Raw genomic sequence first — 16,880 nt, 5'->3', positions numbered from 1 at the left:
GTGCACATGATGACTGAGGTGCAGTGGTGACCTGGCGGTGTCCGCCCTGTGCACATGATGACGGAGGTGCAGTGGTGACCTGGCGGTGTCCGCCCTGTGCACATGATGACGGAGGTGCAGTGGTGACCTGGCGGTGTCTGCTCTGTGCACATGATGATGGAGGTGTAGTGGTGACCTGGTGGTGTTTGCTCTGTGCACATGATGACAGAGGTGCAGTGGTGACCTGGCTGTGTCTGCTCTGTCCAGTGGTGAGCTGGCAGTGTCTGCTCGGTGCACATGATGACGGAGGTGCAGTGGTGACCAGGCGGTGTCCGCCCTGTGCACATGATGATGGAGGTGCAGTGGTGACCTGGCTGTGTCCGCCCTGTGCACATGATGATGGAGGTGCAGTGGTGACCTGGCGGTGTCCGCCCTGTGCACATGATGACGGAGGTTCATTGGTGACCTGGCGGTGTCTGCTCTGTGCACATGATGACGGAGGTGCAGTGGTGACCTGGTGGTGTTTGCTCTGTGCACATGATGATGGAGGTGCAGTGGTGACCTGGCGGGGTCTGCCCTGTGCACATGATGACGGAGGTTCAGTGGTGACCTGGCGGTGTCTGCTCTGTGCACATGATGACGGAGGTGCAGTGGTGACCTGGCGGTGTCTGCTCTGTGCACATGATGACGGAGGTGCAGTGGTGACCTGGCGGTGTGTGCTCTGTGCACATGATGATGGAGGTGCTGTGGTGACCTGGCGGGGTCTGCCCTGTGCACATGATGACGGAGGTTCAGTGGTGACCTGGCGGGGTCTTCACGTGCACATGATGATGGAGGTGCAGTGGTGACATGGCGGGGTCTGCCCTGTGCACATGATGACAGAGGTGCAGTGGTGACCTGGCGGTGTCTGCTCTGTGCACATGATGACGGAGGTGCAGTGGTGACCTGGCGGTGTCTGCTCTGTGCACATGATGATGGAGGTGCAGTGGTGACCTGGTGGTGTCTGCTCTGTGCACATGATGATGGAGGTGCAGTGGTGACCTGGCGATGTCTGCTCTGTGCAGTGGTGACCTGGCAGTGTCTGCCCTGTGCACATGATAATGGAGGTGTCTGCCCTGTGCATATGATGACGGAGGTGCAGTAGTGGAGACCTGGCGGTGTCTGCTCTGTGCACATGATGATGGAGGTGCAGAGGTGACCTGGCGCTGTCTGCTTTGTGCACATGAAGATGGAGGTGCAGTGGTGACCTGGCGGTGTCTGCTCTGTGCACATGATGACGGAGGTGCAGTGGTGACCTGGCGGTGTCCGCCCTGTGCTCATGATGATGGAGCTGCAGTGGTGACCTGGCGGTGTCCGCCCTGTGCACATGATGATGGAGGTGCAGTGGTGACCTGGCGGTGTCTGCCATATGCACATGATGATGGAGGTGCAGTGGTGAACTGGCGGTGTCTGCTCGGTGCACATGATGACGGAGGTGCAGTGGTGACCTGGCGGTGTCCGCCCTGTGCACATGATGACGGAGGTGCAGTGGTGACCTGGCGGTGTCTGCTCTGTGCACATGATGATGGAGGTGCAGTGGTGACCTGGCGGTGTCCGCCCTGTGCACATGATGACGGAGGTGCAGTGGTGACCTGGCGGTGTCTGCCCTGTGCACATGATGACGGAGGTGCAGTGGTGACCTGTCGGGGTCTGCTCTGTGCACATGATGATGGAGGTGCAGTGGTGACCTGGCGGTGTCTGCCCTGTGCACATGATGACGGAGGTGCAGTGGTGACCTGGCGGTGTCTGCTCGGTGCACATGATGACGGAGGTGCAGTGGTGACCTGGCGGTGTCCGCCCTGTGCACATGATGATGGAGGTGCAGTGGTGACCTGGCGGTGTCCGCCCTGTGCACATGATGACGGAGGTTCAGTGGTGACCTGGCGGTGTCTGCTCTGTGCACATGATGACGGAGGTGCAGTGGTGACCTGGCGGTGTCTGCTCTGTGCACATGATGACGGAGGTGCAGTGGTGACCTGGCGGTGTCCGCCCTGTGCACATGATGACGGAGGTGCAGTGGTGACCTGGCGGTGTCTGCCCTGTGCACATGATGACGGAGGTGCAGTGGTGACCTGGCGGTGTCCGCCCTGTGCTCATGATGACGGAGGTGCAGTGGTGACCTGGCGGTGTCTGCCCTGTGCACATGATGACGGAGGTGCAGTGGTAACCTGGCGGTGTCTGCCCTGTGCACTTGATGACGGAGGTGCAGTGGTGACCTGGCGGTGTACGCCCTGTGCACATGATGACGGAGGTGCAGTGGTGACCTGGCGGTGTCCGCCCTGTGCACATGATGACGGAGGTGCAGTGGTGATATGGCGGTGTCTGCCCTGTGCACATGATGACGGAGGTGCAGTGGTGAACTGGCGGTGTCCGCCCTGTGCTCATGATGATGGAGGTGCAGTGGTGACCTGGCGGTGTCCGCCCTGTGCTCATGATGACGGAGGTGCAGTGGTGACCTGGCGGTGTCTGCCCTGTGCACATGATGACGGAGGTGCAGTGGTGACCTGGCGGTGTCCGCCCTGTGCACATGATGACGGAGGTGCAGTGGTGACCTGGCGGTGTCCGCCCTGTGCACATGATGACGGAGGTGCAGTGGTGACCTGGCGGTGTCTGCCCTGTGCACATGATGACGGAGGTGCAGTGGTGACCTGGCGGTGTCCGCCCTGTGCACATGATGACGGAGGTGCAGTGGTGACGTGGCGGTGTCCGCCCTGTGCACATGATGACGGAGGTGCAGTGGTGACCTGGTGGTGTCTGCCCTGTGCTCATGATGACGGAGGTGCAGTGGTGACCTGGTGGTGTCTGCCCTGTGCTCATGATGACGGAGGTGCAGTGGTGACCTGGTGGTGTCTGCCCTGTGCACATGATGACGAAGGTGCAGTGGTGACCTGGCGGTGTCTGCCCTGTGCACATGATGACGGAGGTGCAGTGGTGACCTGGCGGTGTCCGCCCTGTGCACATGATGACGGAGGTGCAGTGGTGACCTGGCGGTGTCCGCCCTGTGCACATGATGACGGAGGTGCAGTGGCGATCTGGCGGTGTCTGCCCTGTGCACATGATGACGGAGGTGCAGTGGTAACCTGGCGGTGTCCGCCCTGTGCTCATGATGATGGAGGTGCAGTGGTGACCTGGCGGTGTCCGCCCTGTGCTCATGATTACGGTGGTGCAGTGGTGACCTGGCGGTGTCTGCCCTGTGCACATGATGACGGAGGTGCAGTGGTGACCTGGCGGTGTCCGCCCTGTGCACATGATGACGGAGGTGCAGTGGTGACCTGGCAGTGTCCGCCCTGTGCACATGATGACGGAGGTGCAGTGGTGACCTGGCGGTGTCCGCCCTGTGCACATGATGACGGAGGTGCAGTGGTGACCTGGCGGTGTCCGCCTTGTGCTCATGATGATGGAGGTGCAGTGGTGACCTGGCGGTGTCTGCCCTGTGCACATGATGACGGAGGTGCAGTGGTGACCTGTCGGGGTCTGCTCTGTGCTCATGATGATGGAGGTGCAGTGGTGACCTGGCGGTGTCTGCTCTGTGCACATGATGACGGAGGTGCAGTGGTGACCTGGCGGTGTCCGCCCTGTGCTCATGATGATGGAGCTGCAGTGGTGACCTGGCGGTGTGCGCCCTGTGCACATGATGATGGAGGTGCAGTGGTGACCTGGCGGTGTCCGCCATGTGCACATGATGATGGAGGTGCAGTGGTGACCTGGCGGTGTCTGCCCTGTGCACATGATGACGGAGGTGCAGTGGTGACCTGGCGGTGTCTGCTCGGTACACATGATGATGGAGGTGCAGTGGTGAACTGGCGGTGTCTGCTCGGTGCACATGATGACGGAGGTGCAGTGGTGACCTGGCGGTGTCCGCCCTGTGCACATGATGACGGAGGTGCAGTGGTGACCTGCCGGTGTCTGCTCTGTGCACATGATGATGGAGGTGCAGTGGTGACCTGGCGGTGTCCGCCCTGTGCACATGATGACGGAGGTGCAGTGGTGACCTGGCGGTCTCTGCCCTGTGCACATGATGACGGAGGTGCAGTGGTGACCTGACGGGGTCTGCTCTGTGCACATGATGATGGAGGTGCAGTGGTGACCTGGCGGTGTCTGCCCTGTGCACATGATGACGGAGGTGCAGTGGTGACCTGGCGGTGTCTGCTCGGTGCACATGATGACGGAGTTGCAGTGGTGACCTGGCGGTGTCCGCCCTGTGGACATGATGATGGAGGTGCAGTGGTGACCTGGCGGTGTCCGCCCTGTGCACATGATGACGGAGGTTCAGTGGTGACCTGGCGGTGTCTGCTCTGTGCACATGATGACGGAGGTGCAGTGGTGACCTGGCGGTGTCTGCTCTGTGCACATGATGACGGAGGTGCAGTGGTGACCTGGCGGTGTCCGCCCTGTGCACATGATGACGGAGGTGCAGTGGTGACCTGGCGGTGTCCGCCCTGTGCACATGATGACGGAGGTGCAGTGGTGACCTGGCGGTGTCCGCCCTGTGCTCATGATGATGGAGGTGCAGTGGTGACCTGGTGGTGTCTGCCCTGTGCTCATGATGACGGAGGTGCAGTGGTGACCTGGCGGTGTCTGCCCTGTGCACGATGACGGAGGTGCAGTGGTGACCTGGCGGTGTCTGCCCTGTGCACATGACGGAGGTGCAGTGGTGACCTGGCGGTGTCCGCCCTGTGCACATGATGACGGAGGTGCAGTGGTGACCTGGCGGTGTCCGCCCTGTGCACATGATGACGGAGGTGCAGTGGTGATCTGGCGGTGTCTGCCCTGTGCACATGATGACGGAGGTGCAGTGGTGACCTGGCGGTGTCCGCCCTGTGCTCATGATGATGGAGGTGCAGTGGTGACCTGGCGGTGTCCGCCCTGTGCTCATGATGACGGAGGTGCAGTGGTGACCTGGCGGTGTCCGCCCTGTGCACATGATGACGGAGGTGCAGTGGTGACCTGGCGGTGTCTGCCCTGTGCACATGATGACGGAGGTGCAGTGGTGACCTGGCGGTGTCCGTCCTGTGCACATGATGACGGAGGTGCAGTGGTGACCTGGTGGTGTCTTCCCTGTGCTCATGATGACGGAGGTGCAGTGGTGACCTGGTGGTGTCTGCCCTGTGCTCATGATGACGGAGGTGCAGTGGTGACCTGGCGGTGTCTGCCCTGTGCACATGATGACGGAGGTGCAGTGGTGACCTGGCGGTGTCTGCCCTGTGCACATGATGACGGAGGTGCAGTGGTGACCTGGCGGTGTCCGCCCTGTGCACATGATGACGGAGGTGCAGTGGTGACCTGGCGGTGTCCGCCCTGTGCACATGATGACGGAGGTGCAGTGGCGATCTGGCGGTGTCTGCCCTGTGCACATGATGACGGAGGTGCAGTGGTGACCTGGCGGTGTCCGCCCTGTGCTCATGATGATGGAGGTGCAGTGGTGACCTGGCGGTGTCCGCCCTGTGCTCATGATGACGGAGGTGCAGTGGTGACCTGGCGGTGTCTGCCCTGTGCACATGATGACGGAGGTGCAGTGGTGACCTGGCGGTGTCCGCCCTGTGCACATGATGACGGAGGTGCAGTGGTGACCTGGCGGTGTCCGCCCTGTGCACATGATGACGGAGGTGCAGTGGTGACCTGGCGGTGTCTGCCCTGTGCACATGATGATGGAGGTGCAGTGGTGACCTGGCAGTGTCCGCCCTGTGCTCATGATGATGGAGGTGCAGTGGTGACCTGGCGGTGTCTGCTCTGTGCACATGATGACGGAGGTGCAGTGGTGACCTGGCGGTGTCTGCCCTGAGCACATGATGACGGAGGTGCAGTGGTGACCTGGCGGTGTCCGCCCTGTGCTCATGATGATGGAGATGCAGTGGTGACCTGGCGGTGTCTGCTCTGTGCTCATGATGACGGAGGTGCAGTGGTGACCTGGCGGTGTCTGCTCTGTGCACATGATGATGGAGGTGCAGTGGTGACCTGGCGGTGTCCGCCCTGTGCACATGATGACGGAGGTGCAGTGGTGACCTGGCGGTGTCTGCCCTGTGCACATGATGACGGAGGTGCAGTGGTGACCTGTCGGGGTCTGCTCTGTGCTCATGATGATGGAGGTGCAGTGGTGACCTGGCGGAGTCTGCTCTCTACACATGATGACGGAGGTGCAGTGGTGACCTGGCGGTGTCCGCCCTGTGCACATGATGACGGAGGTGCAGTGTTGACCTGGCGGTGTCTGCTCGGTGCACATGATGATGGAGGTGCAGTGGTGACCTGGCGGTGTCTGCTCAGTGCACATGTTGATGGAGGTGCAGTGGTGACCTGGCGGTGTCTGCTCGGTGCACATGATGACGGAGGTGCAGTGGTGACCTGGCGGTGTCTGCTCTGTGCACATGATGATGGAGGTGCAGTGGTGACCTGGCGGTGTCTGCTCTGTGCACATGATGATGGAGGTGCAGTGGTGACCTGGCGGTGTCTGCTCGGTGCACATGATGACGGAGGTGCAGTGGTGACCTGGCGGTGTCTGCCCTGTGCACATGATGACGGAGGTGCAGTGGTGACCTGTCGGGGTCTGCTCTGTGCTCATGATGATGGAGGTGCAGTGGTGACCTGGCGGAGTCTGCTCTCTACACATGATGACGGAGGTGCAGTGGTGACCTGGCGGTGTCCGCCCTGTGCACATGATGACGGAGGTGCAGTGTTGACCTGGCGGTGTCTGCTCGGTGCACATGATGATGGAGGTGCAGTGGTGACCTGGCGGTGTCTGCTCTGTGCACATGTTGATGGAGGTGCAGTGGTGACCTGGCGGTGTCTGCTCGGTGCACATGATGACGGAGGTGCAGTGGTGACCTCGCGGTGTCTGCTCTGTGCACATGATGATGGAGGTGCAGTGGTGACCTGGCGGTGTCTGCTCTGTGCACATGATGACGGAGGTGCAGTGGTGACTTGGCGGTGTCTGCTCTGTGTACATGATGATGGAGGTTCAGTGGTGCTCTGGCGGGGTCTGCTCTCTACACATGATGATGGAGGTGCAGTGGTGACCTGGCGGTGTCTGCTCGGTGCACATGATGATGGAGGTGCAGTGGTGACCTGGCGGTGTCTGCCCTGTGCACATGATGACGGAGGTGCAGTGGAGACCTGGCGGTGTCTGCCCTCTGCACATGATGATGGAGGTGCAGTGGTGACCTGGCGGTGTCCGCCCTGTGCACATGATGACGGAGGTGCAGTGGTGACCTGGCGGTGTCTGCTCGGTACACATGATGATGGAGGTGCAGTGGTGAACTGGCGGTGTCTGCTCGGTGCACATGATGACGGAGGTGCAGTGGTGACCTGGCGGTGTCCGCCCTGTGCACATAATGATGGAGGTGCAGTGGTGACCTGGCGGTGTCTGCCCTGTGCACATGATGACGGACGTTCAGTGGTGACCTGGCGGTGTCTGCTCTGTACACATGATGACGGAGGTGCAGTGGTGACCTGGCGGTGTCTGCTCTGTGCACATGATGACGGAGGTGCAGTGGTGACCTGGCGGTGTCTGCTCTGTGCACATGACGACGGAGATGCAGTGGTGACCTGGCGGTGCTTGCTCGGTACACATGATGATGGAGGTGCAGTGGTGAACTGGCGGTGTCTGCTCGGTGCACATGATGACGGAGGTGCAGTGGTGACCTGGCGGTGACCGCCCTGTGCACATGATGATGGAGGTGCAGTGGTGACCTGGCGGTGTCTGCCCTGTGCACATGATGACGGAGGTTCAGTGGTGACCTGGCGGTGTCTGCTCTGTGCACATGATGACGGAGGTGCAGTGGTGACCTGGCGGTGTCTGCTCTGTGCACATGATGACGGAGGTGCAGTGGTGACCTGGCGGTGTCTGCTCTGTGCACATGATGACGGAGGTGCAGTGGTGACCTGTCGGGGTCTGCTCTGTGCACATGATGACGGAGGTGCAGTGGTGACTTGGCGGTGTCTGCTCTGTGCACATGATGATGGAGGTTCAGTGGTGCTCTGGCGGGGTCTGCTCTCTACACATGATGATGGAGGTGCAGTGGTGACCTGGCGGTGTCTGCTCTGTGCACATGATGATGGAGGTGCAGTGGTGACCTGGCGGTGTCTGCCCTGTGCACATGATGACGGAGGTGCAGTGGTGACCTGGCGGTGTCTGCCCTGTGCACATGATGACGGAGGTGCAGTGGTGACCTGGTGGTGTCCGCCCTGTGCACATGATGACGGAAGTGCAGTGGTGACCTGGCGGTGTCCGCCCTGTGCACATGATGACGGAGTTGCAGTGGTGACCTGGCGGTGTCTGCCCTGTGCACATTATGACGGACGTGCAGTGGTGACCTGGCGGTGTCCGCCCTGTGCTCATGATGACGGAGGTGCAGTGGTGACCTGGCGGTGTCTGCCCTGTGCACATGATGACAGAGGTGCAGTGGTGACCTGGCGGTGTCTGCCCTGTGCACATGATGACGGAGGTGCAGTGGTGACCTGGCGGTGTCCGCCCTGTGCACATGATGACGGAGGTGCAGTGGTGACCTGGCCGTGTCCGCCCTTTGCACATGATGACGGAGGTGCAGTGGTGACCTGGCAGTGTCTGCCCTGTGCACATGATGACGGAGGTGCAGTGGTGACCTGGCGGTGTCCGCCCTGTGCTCATGATGATGGAGGTGCAGTGGTGACCTGGCGGTGTCCGCCCTGTGCTCATGATGACGGAGGTGCAGTGGTGACCTGGCGGTGTCTGCCCTGTGCACATGATGACGGAGGTGCAGTGGTGACCTGGCGGTGTCCGCCCTGTGCACATGATGACGGAGGTGCAGTGGTGACCTGGCGGTGTCTGCCTTGTGCACATGATGACGGAGGTGCAGTGGTGACCTGGCGGTGTCTGCCCTGTGCACATGATGACGGAGGTGCAGTGGTGACCTGGCGGTGTCCGCCCTGTGCACATGATGACGGAGTTGCAGTGGTGACCTGGCGGTGTCCGCCCTGTGCACAAGATGACGGAGTTGCAGTGGTGACCTGGTGGTGTCTGCCCTGTGCTCATGATGACGGAGGTGCAGTGGTGACCTGGTGGTGTCTGCCCTGTGCACATGATGACGGAGGTGCAGTGGTGACCTGGCGGTGTCTGCCCTGTGCACATGATGACGGAGGTGCAGTGGTGACCTGGCGGTGTCCGCCCTGTGCACATGATGACGGAGGTGCAGTGATGACCTGGCGGTGTCCGCCCTGTGCACATGATGACGGAGGTGCAGTGGTGACCTGGCGGTGTCCGCCCTGTGCACATGATGACGGAGGTGCAGTGGTGACCTTGCGGTGTCTGCTCTGTGCACATGATGATGGAGGTGTAGTGGTGACCTGGTGGTGTTTGCTCTGTGCACATGATGACGGAGGTGCAGTGGTGACCTGGCGGTGTCTGCTCTGTGCAGAGATGACGTGGCAGTGTCTGCTCGGTGCACATGATGACGGAGGTGCAGTGGTGACCTGGCGGTGTCCGCCCTGTGCACATGATGATGGAGGTGCAGTGGTGACCTGGCGGTGTCCGCCCTGTGCACATGATGATGGAGGTGCAGTGGTGACCTGGCGGTGTCCGTCCTGTGCACATGATGACGTAGGTTCAGTGGTGACCTGGCGGTGTCTGCTCTGTGCACATGATGACGGAGGTGCAGTGGTGACCTGGTGGTGTTTGCTCTGTGCACATGATGATGGAGGTGCAGTGGTGACCTGGCGGGGTCTGCCCTGTGCACATGATGACGGAGGTTCAGTGGTGACCTGGCGGTGTCTGCTCTGTGCACATGATGACGGAGGTGCAGTGGTGACCTGGCGGTGTCTGCTCTGTGCACATGATGACGGAGGTGCAGTGGTGACCTGGCGGTGTCTGCTCTGTGCACATGATGATGGAGGTGCTGTGGTGACCTGGCGGGGTCTGCCTTGCGCACATGATGACGGAGGTTCAGTGGTGACCTGGCGGGGTCTTCACGTGCACATGATGACGGAGGTGCAGTGGTGACATGGCGGGGTCTGCCCTGTGCACATGATGACAGAGGTGCAGTGGTGACCTGGCGGTGTCTGCTCTGTGCACATGATGACGGAGGTGCAGTGGTGACCTGGCGGTGTCTGCTCTGTGCACATGATGATGGAGGTGCAGTGGTGACCTGGTGGTGTCTGCTCTGTGCACATGATGACGGAGGTGCAGTGGTGACCTGGCGGTGTCTGCTCTGTGCAGTGGTGACCTGGCAGTGTCTGCCCTGTGCACATGATAATGGAGGTGTCTGCCCTGTGCATATGATGACGGAGGTGCAGTAGTGGAGACCTGGCGGTGTCTGCTCTGTGCACATGATGATGGAGGTGCAGAGGTGACCTGGCGCTGTCTGCTTTGTGCACATGATGATGGAGGTGCAGTGGTGCCCTGGCGGTGTCTGCTCTGTGCACATGATGACGGAGGTGCAGTGGTGACCTGGCGGTGTCCGCCCTGTGCTCATGATGATGGAGCTGCAGTGGTGACCTGGCGGTGTCCGCCCTGTGCACATGATGATGGAGGTGCAGTGGTGACCTGGCGGTGTCCGCCATGTGCACATGATGATGGAGGTGCAGTGGTGACCTGGCGGTGTCCGCCCTGTGCACATGATGACGGAGGTGCAGTGGTGACCTGGCGGTGTCTGCTCGGTACACATGATAATGGAGGTGCAGTGGTGAACTGGCGGTGTTTGCTCGGTGCACATGATGACGGAGGTGCAGTGGTGACCTGGCGGTGTCCGCCCTGTGCACATGATGACGGAGGTGCAGTGGTGACCTGGCGGTGTCTGCTTTGTGCACATTATGATGGAGGTGCAGTGGTGACCTGGCGGTGTCCGCCCTGTGCACATGATGACGGAGGTGCAGTGGTGACCTGGCGGTGTCTGCCCTGTGCACATGATGATGGAGGTGCAGTGGTGACCTGTCGGAGTCTGCTCTGTGCACATGATGATGGAGGTGCAGTGGTGACCTGGCGGAGCCTGCTCTCTACACATGATGACGGAGGTGCAGTGGTGACCTGGCGGTGTCCGCCCTGTGCACATGATGACGGAGGTGCAGTGGTGACCTGGCGGTGTCTGCTCGGTGCACATGATGACGGAGGTGCAGTGGTGACCTGTCGGTGTCCGCCCTGTGCACATGATGATGGAGGTGCAGTGGTGACCTGGCGGTGTCCGCCCTGTGCAGATGATGACGGAGGTTCAGTGGTGACCTGGCGGTGTCTGCTCTGTGCACATGATGACGGAGGTGCAGTGGTGACCTGGCGGTGTCTGCTCTGTGCACATGATGACAGAGGTGCAGTGGTGACCTGACGGTGTCTGCCCTGTGCACATGATGACGGAGGTGCAGTGGTGACCTGGTGGTGTCTGCCCTGTGCTCATGATGACGGAGGTGCAGTGGTGACCTGGTGGTGTCTGCCCTGTGCACATGATGACGGAGGTGCAGTGGTGACCTGGCGGTGTCCGCCCTGTGCACATGATGACTGAGGTGCAGTGGTGACCTGGCGGTGTCCGCCCTGTGCACATGATGACGGAGGTGCAGTGGTGACCTGGCGGTGTCCGCCCTGTGCACATGATGACGGAGGTGCAGTGGTGACCTGGCGGTGTCTGCTCTGTGCACATGATGATGGAGGTGTAGTGGTGACCTGGTGGTGTTTGCTCTGTGCACATGATGACGGAGGTGCAGTGGTGACCTGGCTGTGTCTGCTCTGTCCAGTGGTGAGCTGGCAGTGTCTGCTCGGTGCACATGATGACGGAGGTGCAGTGGTGACCAGGCGGTGTCCGCCCTGTGCACATGATGATGGAGGTGCAGTGGTGACCTGGCTGTGTCCGCCCTGTGCACATGATGATGGAGGTGCAGTGGTGACCTGGCGGTGTCCGCCCTGTGCACATGATGACGGAGGTTCATTGGTGACCTGGCGGTGTCTGCTCTGTGCACATGATGACGGAGGTGCAGTGGTGACCTGGTGGTGTTTGCTCTGTGCACATGATGATGGAGGTGCAGTGGTGACCTGGCGGGGTCTGCCCTGTGCACATGATGACGGAGGTTCAGTGGTGACCTGGCGGTGTCTGCTCTGTGCACATGATGACGGAGGTGCAGTGGTGACCTGGCGGTGTCTGCTCTGTGCACATGATGACGGAGGTGCAGTGGTGACCTGGCGGTGTGTGCTCTGTGCACATGATGATGGAGGTGCTGTGGTGACCTGGCGGGGTCTGCCCTGTGCACATGATGACGGAGGTTCAGTGGTGACCTGGCGGGGTCTTCACGTGCACATGATGATGGAGGTGCAGTGGTGACATGGCGGGGTCTGCCCTGTGCACATGATGACAGAGGTGCAGTGGTGACCTGGCGGTGTCTGCTCTGTGCACATGATGACGGAGGTGCAGTGGTGACCTGGCGGTGTCTGCTCTGTGCACATGATGATGGAGGTGCAGTGGTGACCTGGTGGTGTCTGCTCTGTGCACATGATGATGGAGGTGCAGTGGTGACCTGGCGATGTCTGCTCTGTGCAGTGGTGACCTGGCAGTGTCTGCCCTGTGCACATGATAATGGAGGTGTCTGCCCTGTGCATATGATGACGGAGGTGCAGTAGTGGAGACCTGGCGGTGTCTGCTCTGTGCACATGATGATGGAGGTGCAGAGGTGACCTGGCGCTGTCTGCTTTGTGCACATGAAGATGGAGGTGCAGTGGTGACCTGGCGGTGTCTGCTCTGTGCACATGATGACGGAGGTGCAGTGGTGACCTGGCGGTGTCCGCCCTGTGCTCATGATGATGGAGCTGCAGTGGTGACCTGGCGGTGTCCGCCCTGTGCACATGATGATGGAGGTGCAGTGGTGACCTGGCGGTGTCTGCCATATGCACATGATGATGGAGGTGCAGTGGTGAACTGGCGGTGTCTGCTCGGTGCACATGATGACGGAGGTGCAGTGGTGACCTGGCGGTGTCCGCCCTGTGCACATGATGACGGAGGTGCAGTGGTGACCTGGCGGTGTCTGCTCTGTGCACATGATGATGGAGGTGCAGTGGTGACCTGGCGGTGTCCGCCCTGTGCACATGATGACGGAGGTGCAGTGGTGACCTGGCGGTGTCTGCCCTGTGCACATGATGACGGAGGTGCAGTGGTGACCTGTCGGGGTCTGCTCTGTGCACATGATGATGGAGGTGCAGTGGTGACCTGGCGGTGTCTGCCCTGTGCACATGATGACGGAGGTGCAGTGGTGACCTGGCGGTGTCTGCTCGGTGCACATGATGACGGAGGTGCAGTGGTGACCTGGCGGTGTCCGCCCTGTGCACATGATGATGGAGGTGCAGTGGTGACCTGGCGGTGTCCGCCCTGTGCACATGATGACGGAGGTTCAGTGGTGACCTGGCGGTGTCTGCTCTGTGCACATGATGACGGAGGTGCAGTGGTGACCTGGCGGTGTCTGCTCTGTGCACATGATGACGGAGGTGCAGTGGTGACCTGGCGGTGTCCGCCCTGTGCACATGATGACGGAGGTGCAGTGGTGACCTGGCGGTGTCTGCCCTGTGCACATGATGACGGAGGTGCAGTGGTGACCTGGCGGTGTCCGCCCTGTGCTCATGATGATGGAGGTGCAGTGGTGACCTGGTGGTGTCTGCCCTGTGCTCATGATGACGGAGGTGCAGTGGTGACCTGGCGGTGTCTGCCCTGTGCACATGATGACGGAGGTGCAGTGGTAACCTGGCGGTGTCTGCCCTGTGCACTTGATGACGGAGGTGCAGTGGTGACCTGGCGGTGTACGCCCTGTGCACATGATGACGGAGGTGCAGTGGTGACCTGGCGGTGTCCGCCCTGTGCACATGATGACGGAGGTGCAGTGGTGATATGGCGGTGTCTGCCCTGTGCACATGATGACGGAGGTGCAGTGGTGAACTGGCGGTGTCCGCCCTGTGCTCATGATGATGGAGGTGCAGTGGTGACCTGGCGGTGTCCGCCCTGTGCTCATGATGACGGAGGTGCAGTGGTGACCTGGCGGTGTCTGCCCTGTGCACATGATGACGGAGGTGCAGTGGTGACCTGGCGGTGTCCGCCCTGTGCACATGATGACGGAGGTGCAGTGGTGACCTGGCGGTGTCCGCCCTGTGCACATGATGACGGAGGTGCAGTGGTAACCTGGCGGTGTCTGCCCTGTGCACATGATGACGGAGGTGCAGTGGTGACCTGGCGGTGTCCGCCCTGTGCACATGATGACGGAGGTGCAGTGGTGACGTGGCGGTGTCCGCCCTGTGCACATGATGACGGAGGTGCAGTGGTGACCTGGTGGTGTCTGCCCTGTGCTCATGATGACGGAGGTGCAGTGGTGACCTGGTGGTGTCTGCCCTGTGCTCATGATGACGGAGGTGCAGTGGTGACCTGGTGGTGTCTGCCCTGTGCACATGATGACGAAGGTGCAGTGGTGACCTGGCGGTGTCTGCCCTGTGCACATGATGACGGAGGTGCAGTGGTGACCTGGCGGTGTCCGCCCTGTGCACATGATGACGGAGGTGCAGTGGTGACCTGGCGGTGTCCGCCCTGTGCACATGATGACGGAGGTGCAGTGGCGATCTGGCGGTGTCTGCCCTGTGCACATGATGACGGAGGTGCAGTGGTAAACTGGCGGTGTCCGCCCTGTGCTCATGATGATGGAGGTGCAGTGGTGACCTGGCGGTGTCCGCCCTGTGCTCATGATTACGGTGGTGCAGTGGTGACCTGGCGGTGTCTGCCCTGTGCACATGATGACGGAGGTGCAGTGGTGACCTGGCAGTGTCCGCCCTGTGCACATGATGACGGAGGTGCAGTGGTGACCTGGCGGTGTCCGCCCTGTGCACATGATGACGGAGGTGCAGTGGTGACCTGGCGGTGTCCGCCCTGTGCTCATGATGATGGAGGTGCAGTGGTGACCTGGCGGTGTCTGCCCTGTGCACATGATGACGGAGGTGCAGTGGTGACCTGTCGGGGTCTGCTCTGTGCTCATGATGATGGAGGTGCAGTGGTGACCTGGCGGTGTCTGCTCTGTGCACATGATGACGGAGGTGCAGTGGTGACCTGGTGGTGTCCGCCCTGTGCTCATGATGATGGAGCTGCAGTGGTGACCTGGCGGTGTCCGCCCTGTGCACATGATGATGGAGGTGCAGTGGTGACCTGGCGGTGTCCGCCATGTGCACATGATGATGGAGGTGCAGTGGTGACCTGGCGGTGTCCGCCCTGTGCACATGATGATGGAGGTGCAGTGGTGAACTGGCGGTGTCTGCTCGGTGCACATGATGACGGAGGTGCAGTAGTGACCTGGCGGTGTCCGCCCTGTGCACATGATGACGGAGGTGCAGTGGTGACCTGCCGGTGTCTGCTCTGTGCACATGATGATGGAGGTGCAGTGGTGACCTGGCGGTGTCCGCCCTGTGCACATGATGACGGAGGTGCAGTGGTGACCTGGCGGTGTCTGCCCTGTGCACATGATGACGGAGGTGCAGTGGTGACCTGACGGGGTCTGCTCTGTGCACATGATGATGGAGGTGCAGTGGTGACCTGGCGGTGTCTGCCCTGTGCACATGATGACGGAGGTGCAGTGGTGACCTGGCGGTGTCTGCTCGGTGCACATGATGACGGAGTTGCAGTGGTGACCTGGCGGTGTCCGCCCTGTGGACATGATGATGGAGGTGCAGTGGTGACCTGGCGGTGTCCGCCCTGTGCACATGATGACGGAGGTTCAGTGGTGACCTGGCGGTGTCTGCTCTGTGCACATGATGACGGAGGTGCAGTGGTGACCTGGCGGTGTCTGCTCTGTGCACATGATGACGGAGGTGCAGTGGTGACCTGGCGGTGTCCGCCCTGTGCACATGATGACGGAGGTGCAGTGGTGACCTGGCGGTGTCCGCCCTGTGCACATGATGACGGAGGTGCAGTGGTGACCTGGCGGTGTCCGCCCTGTGCTCATGATGATGGAGGTGCAGTGGTGACCTGGTGGTGTCTGCCCTGTGCTCATGATGACGGAGGTGCAGTGGTGACCTGGCGGTGTCTGCCCTGTGCACGATGACGGAGGTGCAGTGGTGACCTGGCGGTGTCTGCCCTGTGCACATGACGGAGGTGAAGTGGTGACCTGGCGGTGTCCGCCCTGTGCACATGATGACGGAGGTGCAGTGGTGACCTGGCGGTGTCCGCCCTGTGCACATGATGACGGAGGTGCAGTGGTGATCTGGCGGTGTCTGCCCTGTGCACATGATGACGGAGGTGCAGTGGTGACCTGGCGGTGTCCGCCCTGTGCTCATGATGATGGAGGTGCAGTGGTGACCTGGCGGTGTCCGCCCTGTGCTCATGATGACGGAGGTGCAGTGGTGACCTGGCGGTGTCCGCCCTGTGCACATGATGACGGAGGTGCAGTGGTGACCTGGCGGTGTCTGCCCTGTGCACATGATGACGGAGGTGCAGTGGTGACCTGGCGGTGTCCGTCCTGTGCACATGATGACGGAGGTGCAGTGGTGACCTGGTGGTGTCTTCCCTGTGCTCATGATGACGGAGGTGCAGTGGTGACCTGGTGGTGTCTGCCCTGTGCTCATGATGACGGAGGTGCAGTGGTGACCTGGCGGTGTCTGCCCTGTGCACATGATGACGGAGGTGCAGTGGTGACCTGGCGGTGTCTGCCCTGTGCACATGATGACGGAGGTGCAGTGGTGACCTGGCGGTGTCCGCCCTGTGCACATGATGACGGAGGTGCAGTGGTGACCTGGCGGTGTCCGCCCTGTGCACATGATGACGGAGGTGCAGTGGCGATCTGGCGGTGTCTGCCCTGTGCACATGATGACGGAGGTGCAGTGGTGACCTGGCGGTGTCCGCCCTGTGCTCATGATGATGGAGGTGCAGTGGTGACCTGGCGGTGTCCGCCCTGTGCTCATG

Source organism: Phyllobates terribilis, unplaced genomic scaffold (assembly GCF_046119375.1).
Source record: "Phyllobates terribilis strain yellow unplaced genomic scaffold, ASM4611937v1 Scaffold_12__6_contigs__length_324123572, whole genome shotgun sequence".
In the NCBI taxonomy this organism is placed as follows: domain Eukaryota; kingdom Metazoa; phylum Chordata; class Amphibia; order Anura; family Dendrobatidae; genus Phyllobates; species Phyllobates terribilis.
Note: the sequence above shows the minus strand (reverse complement) of the source record.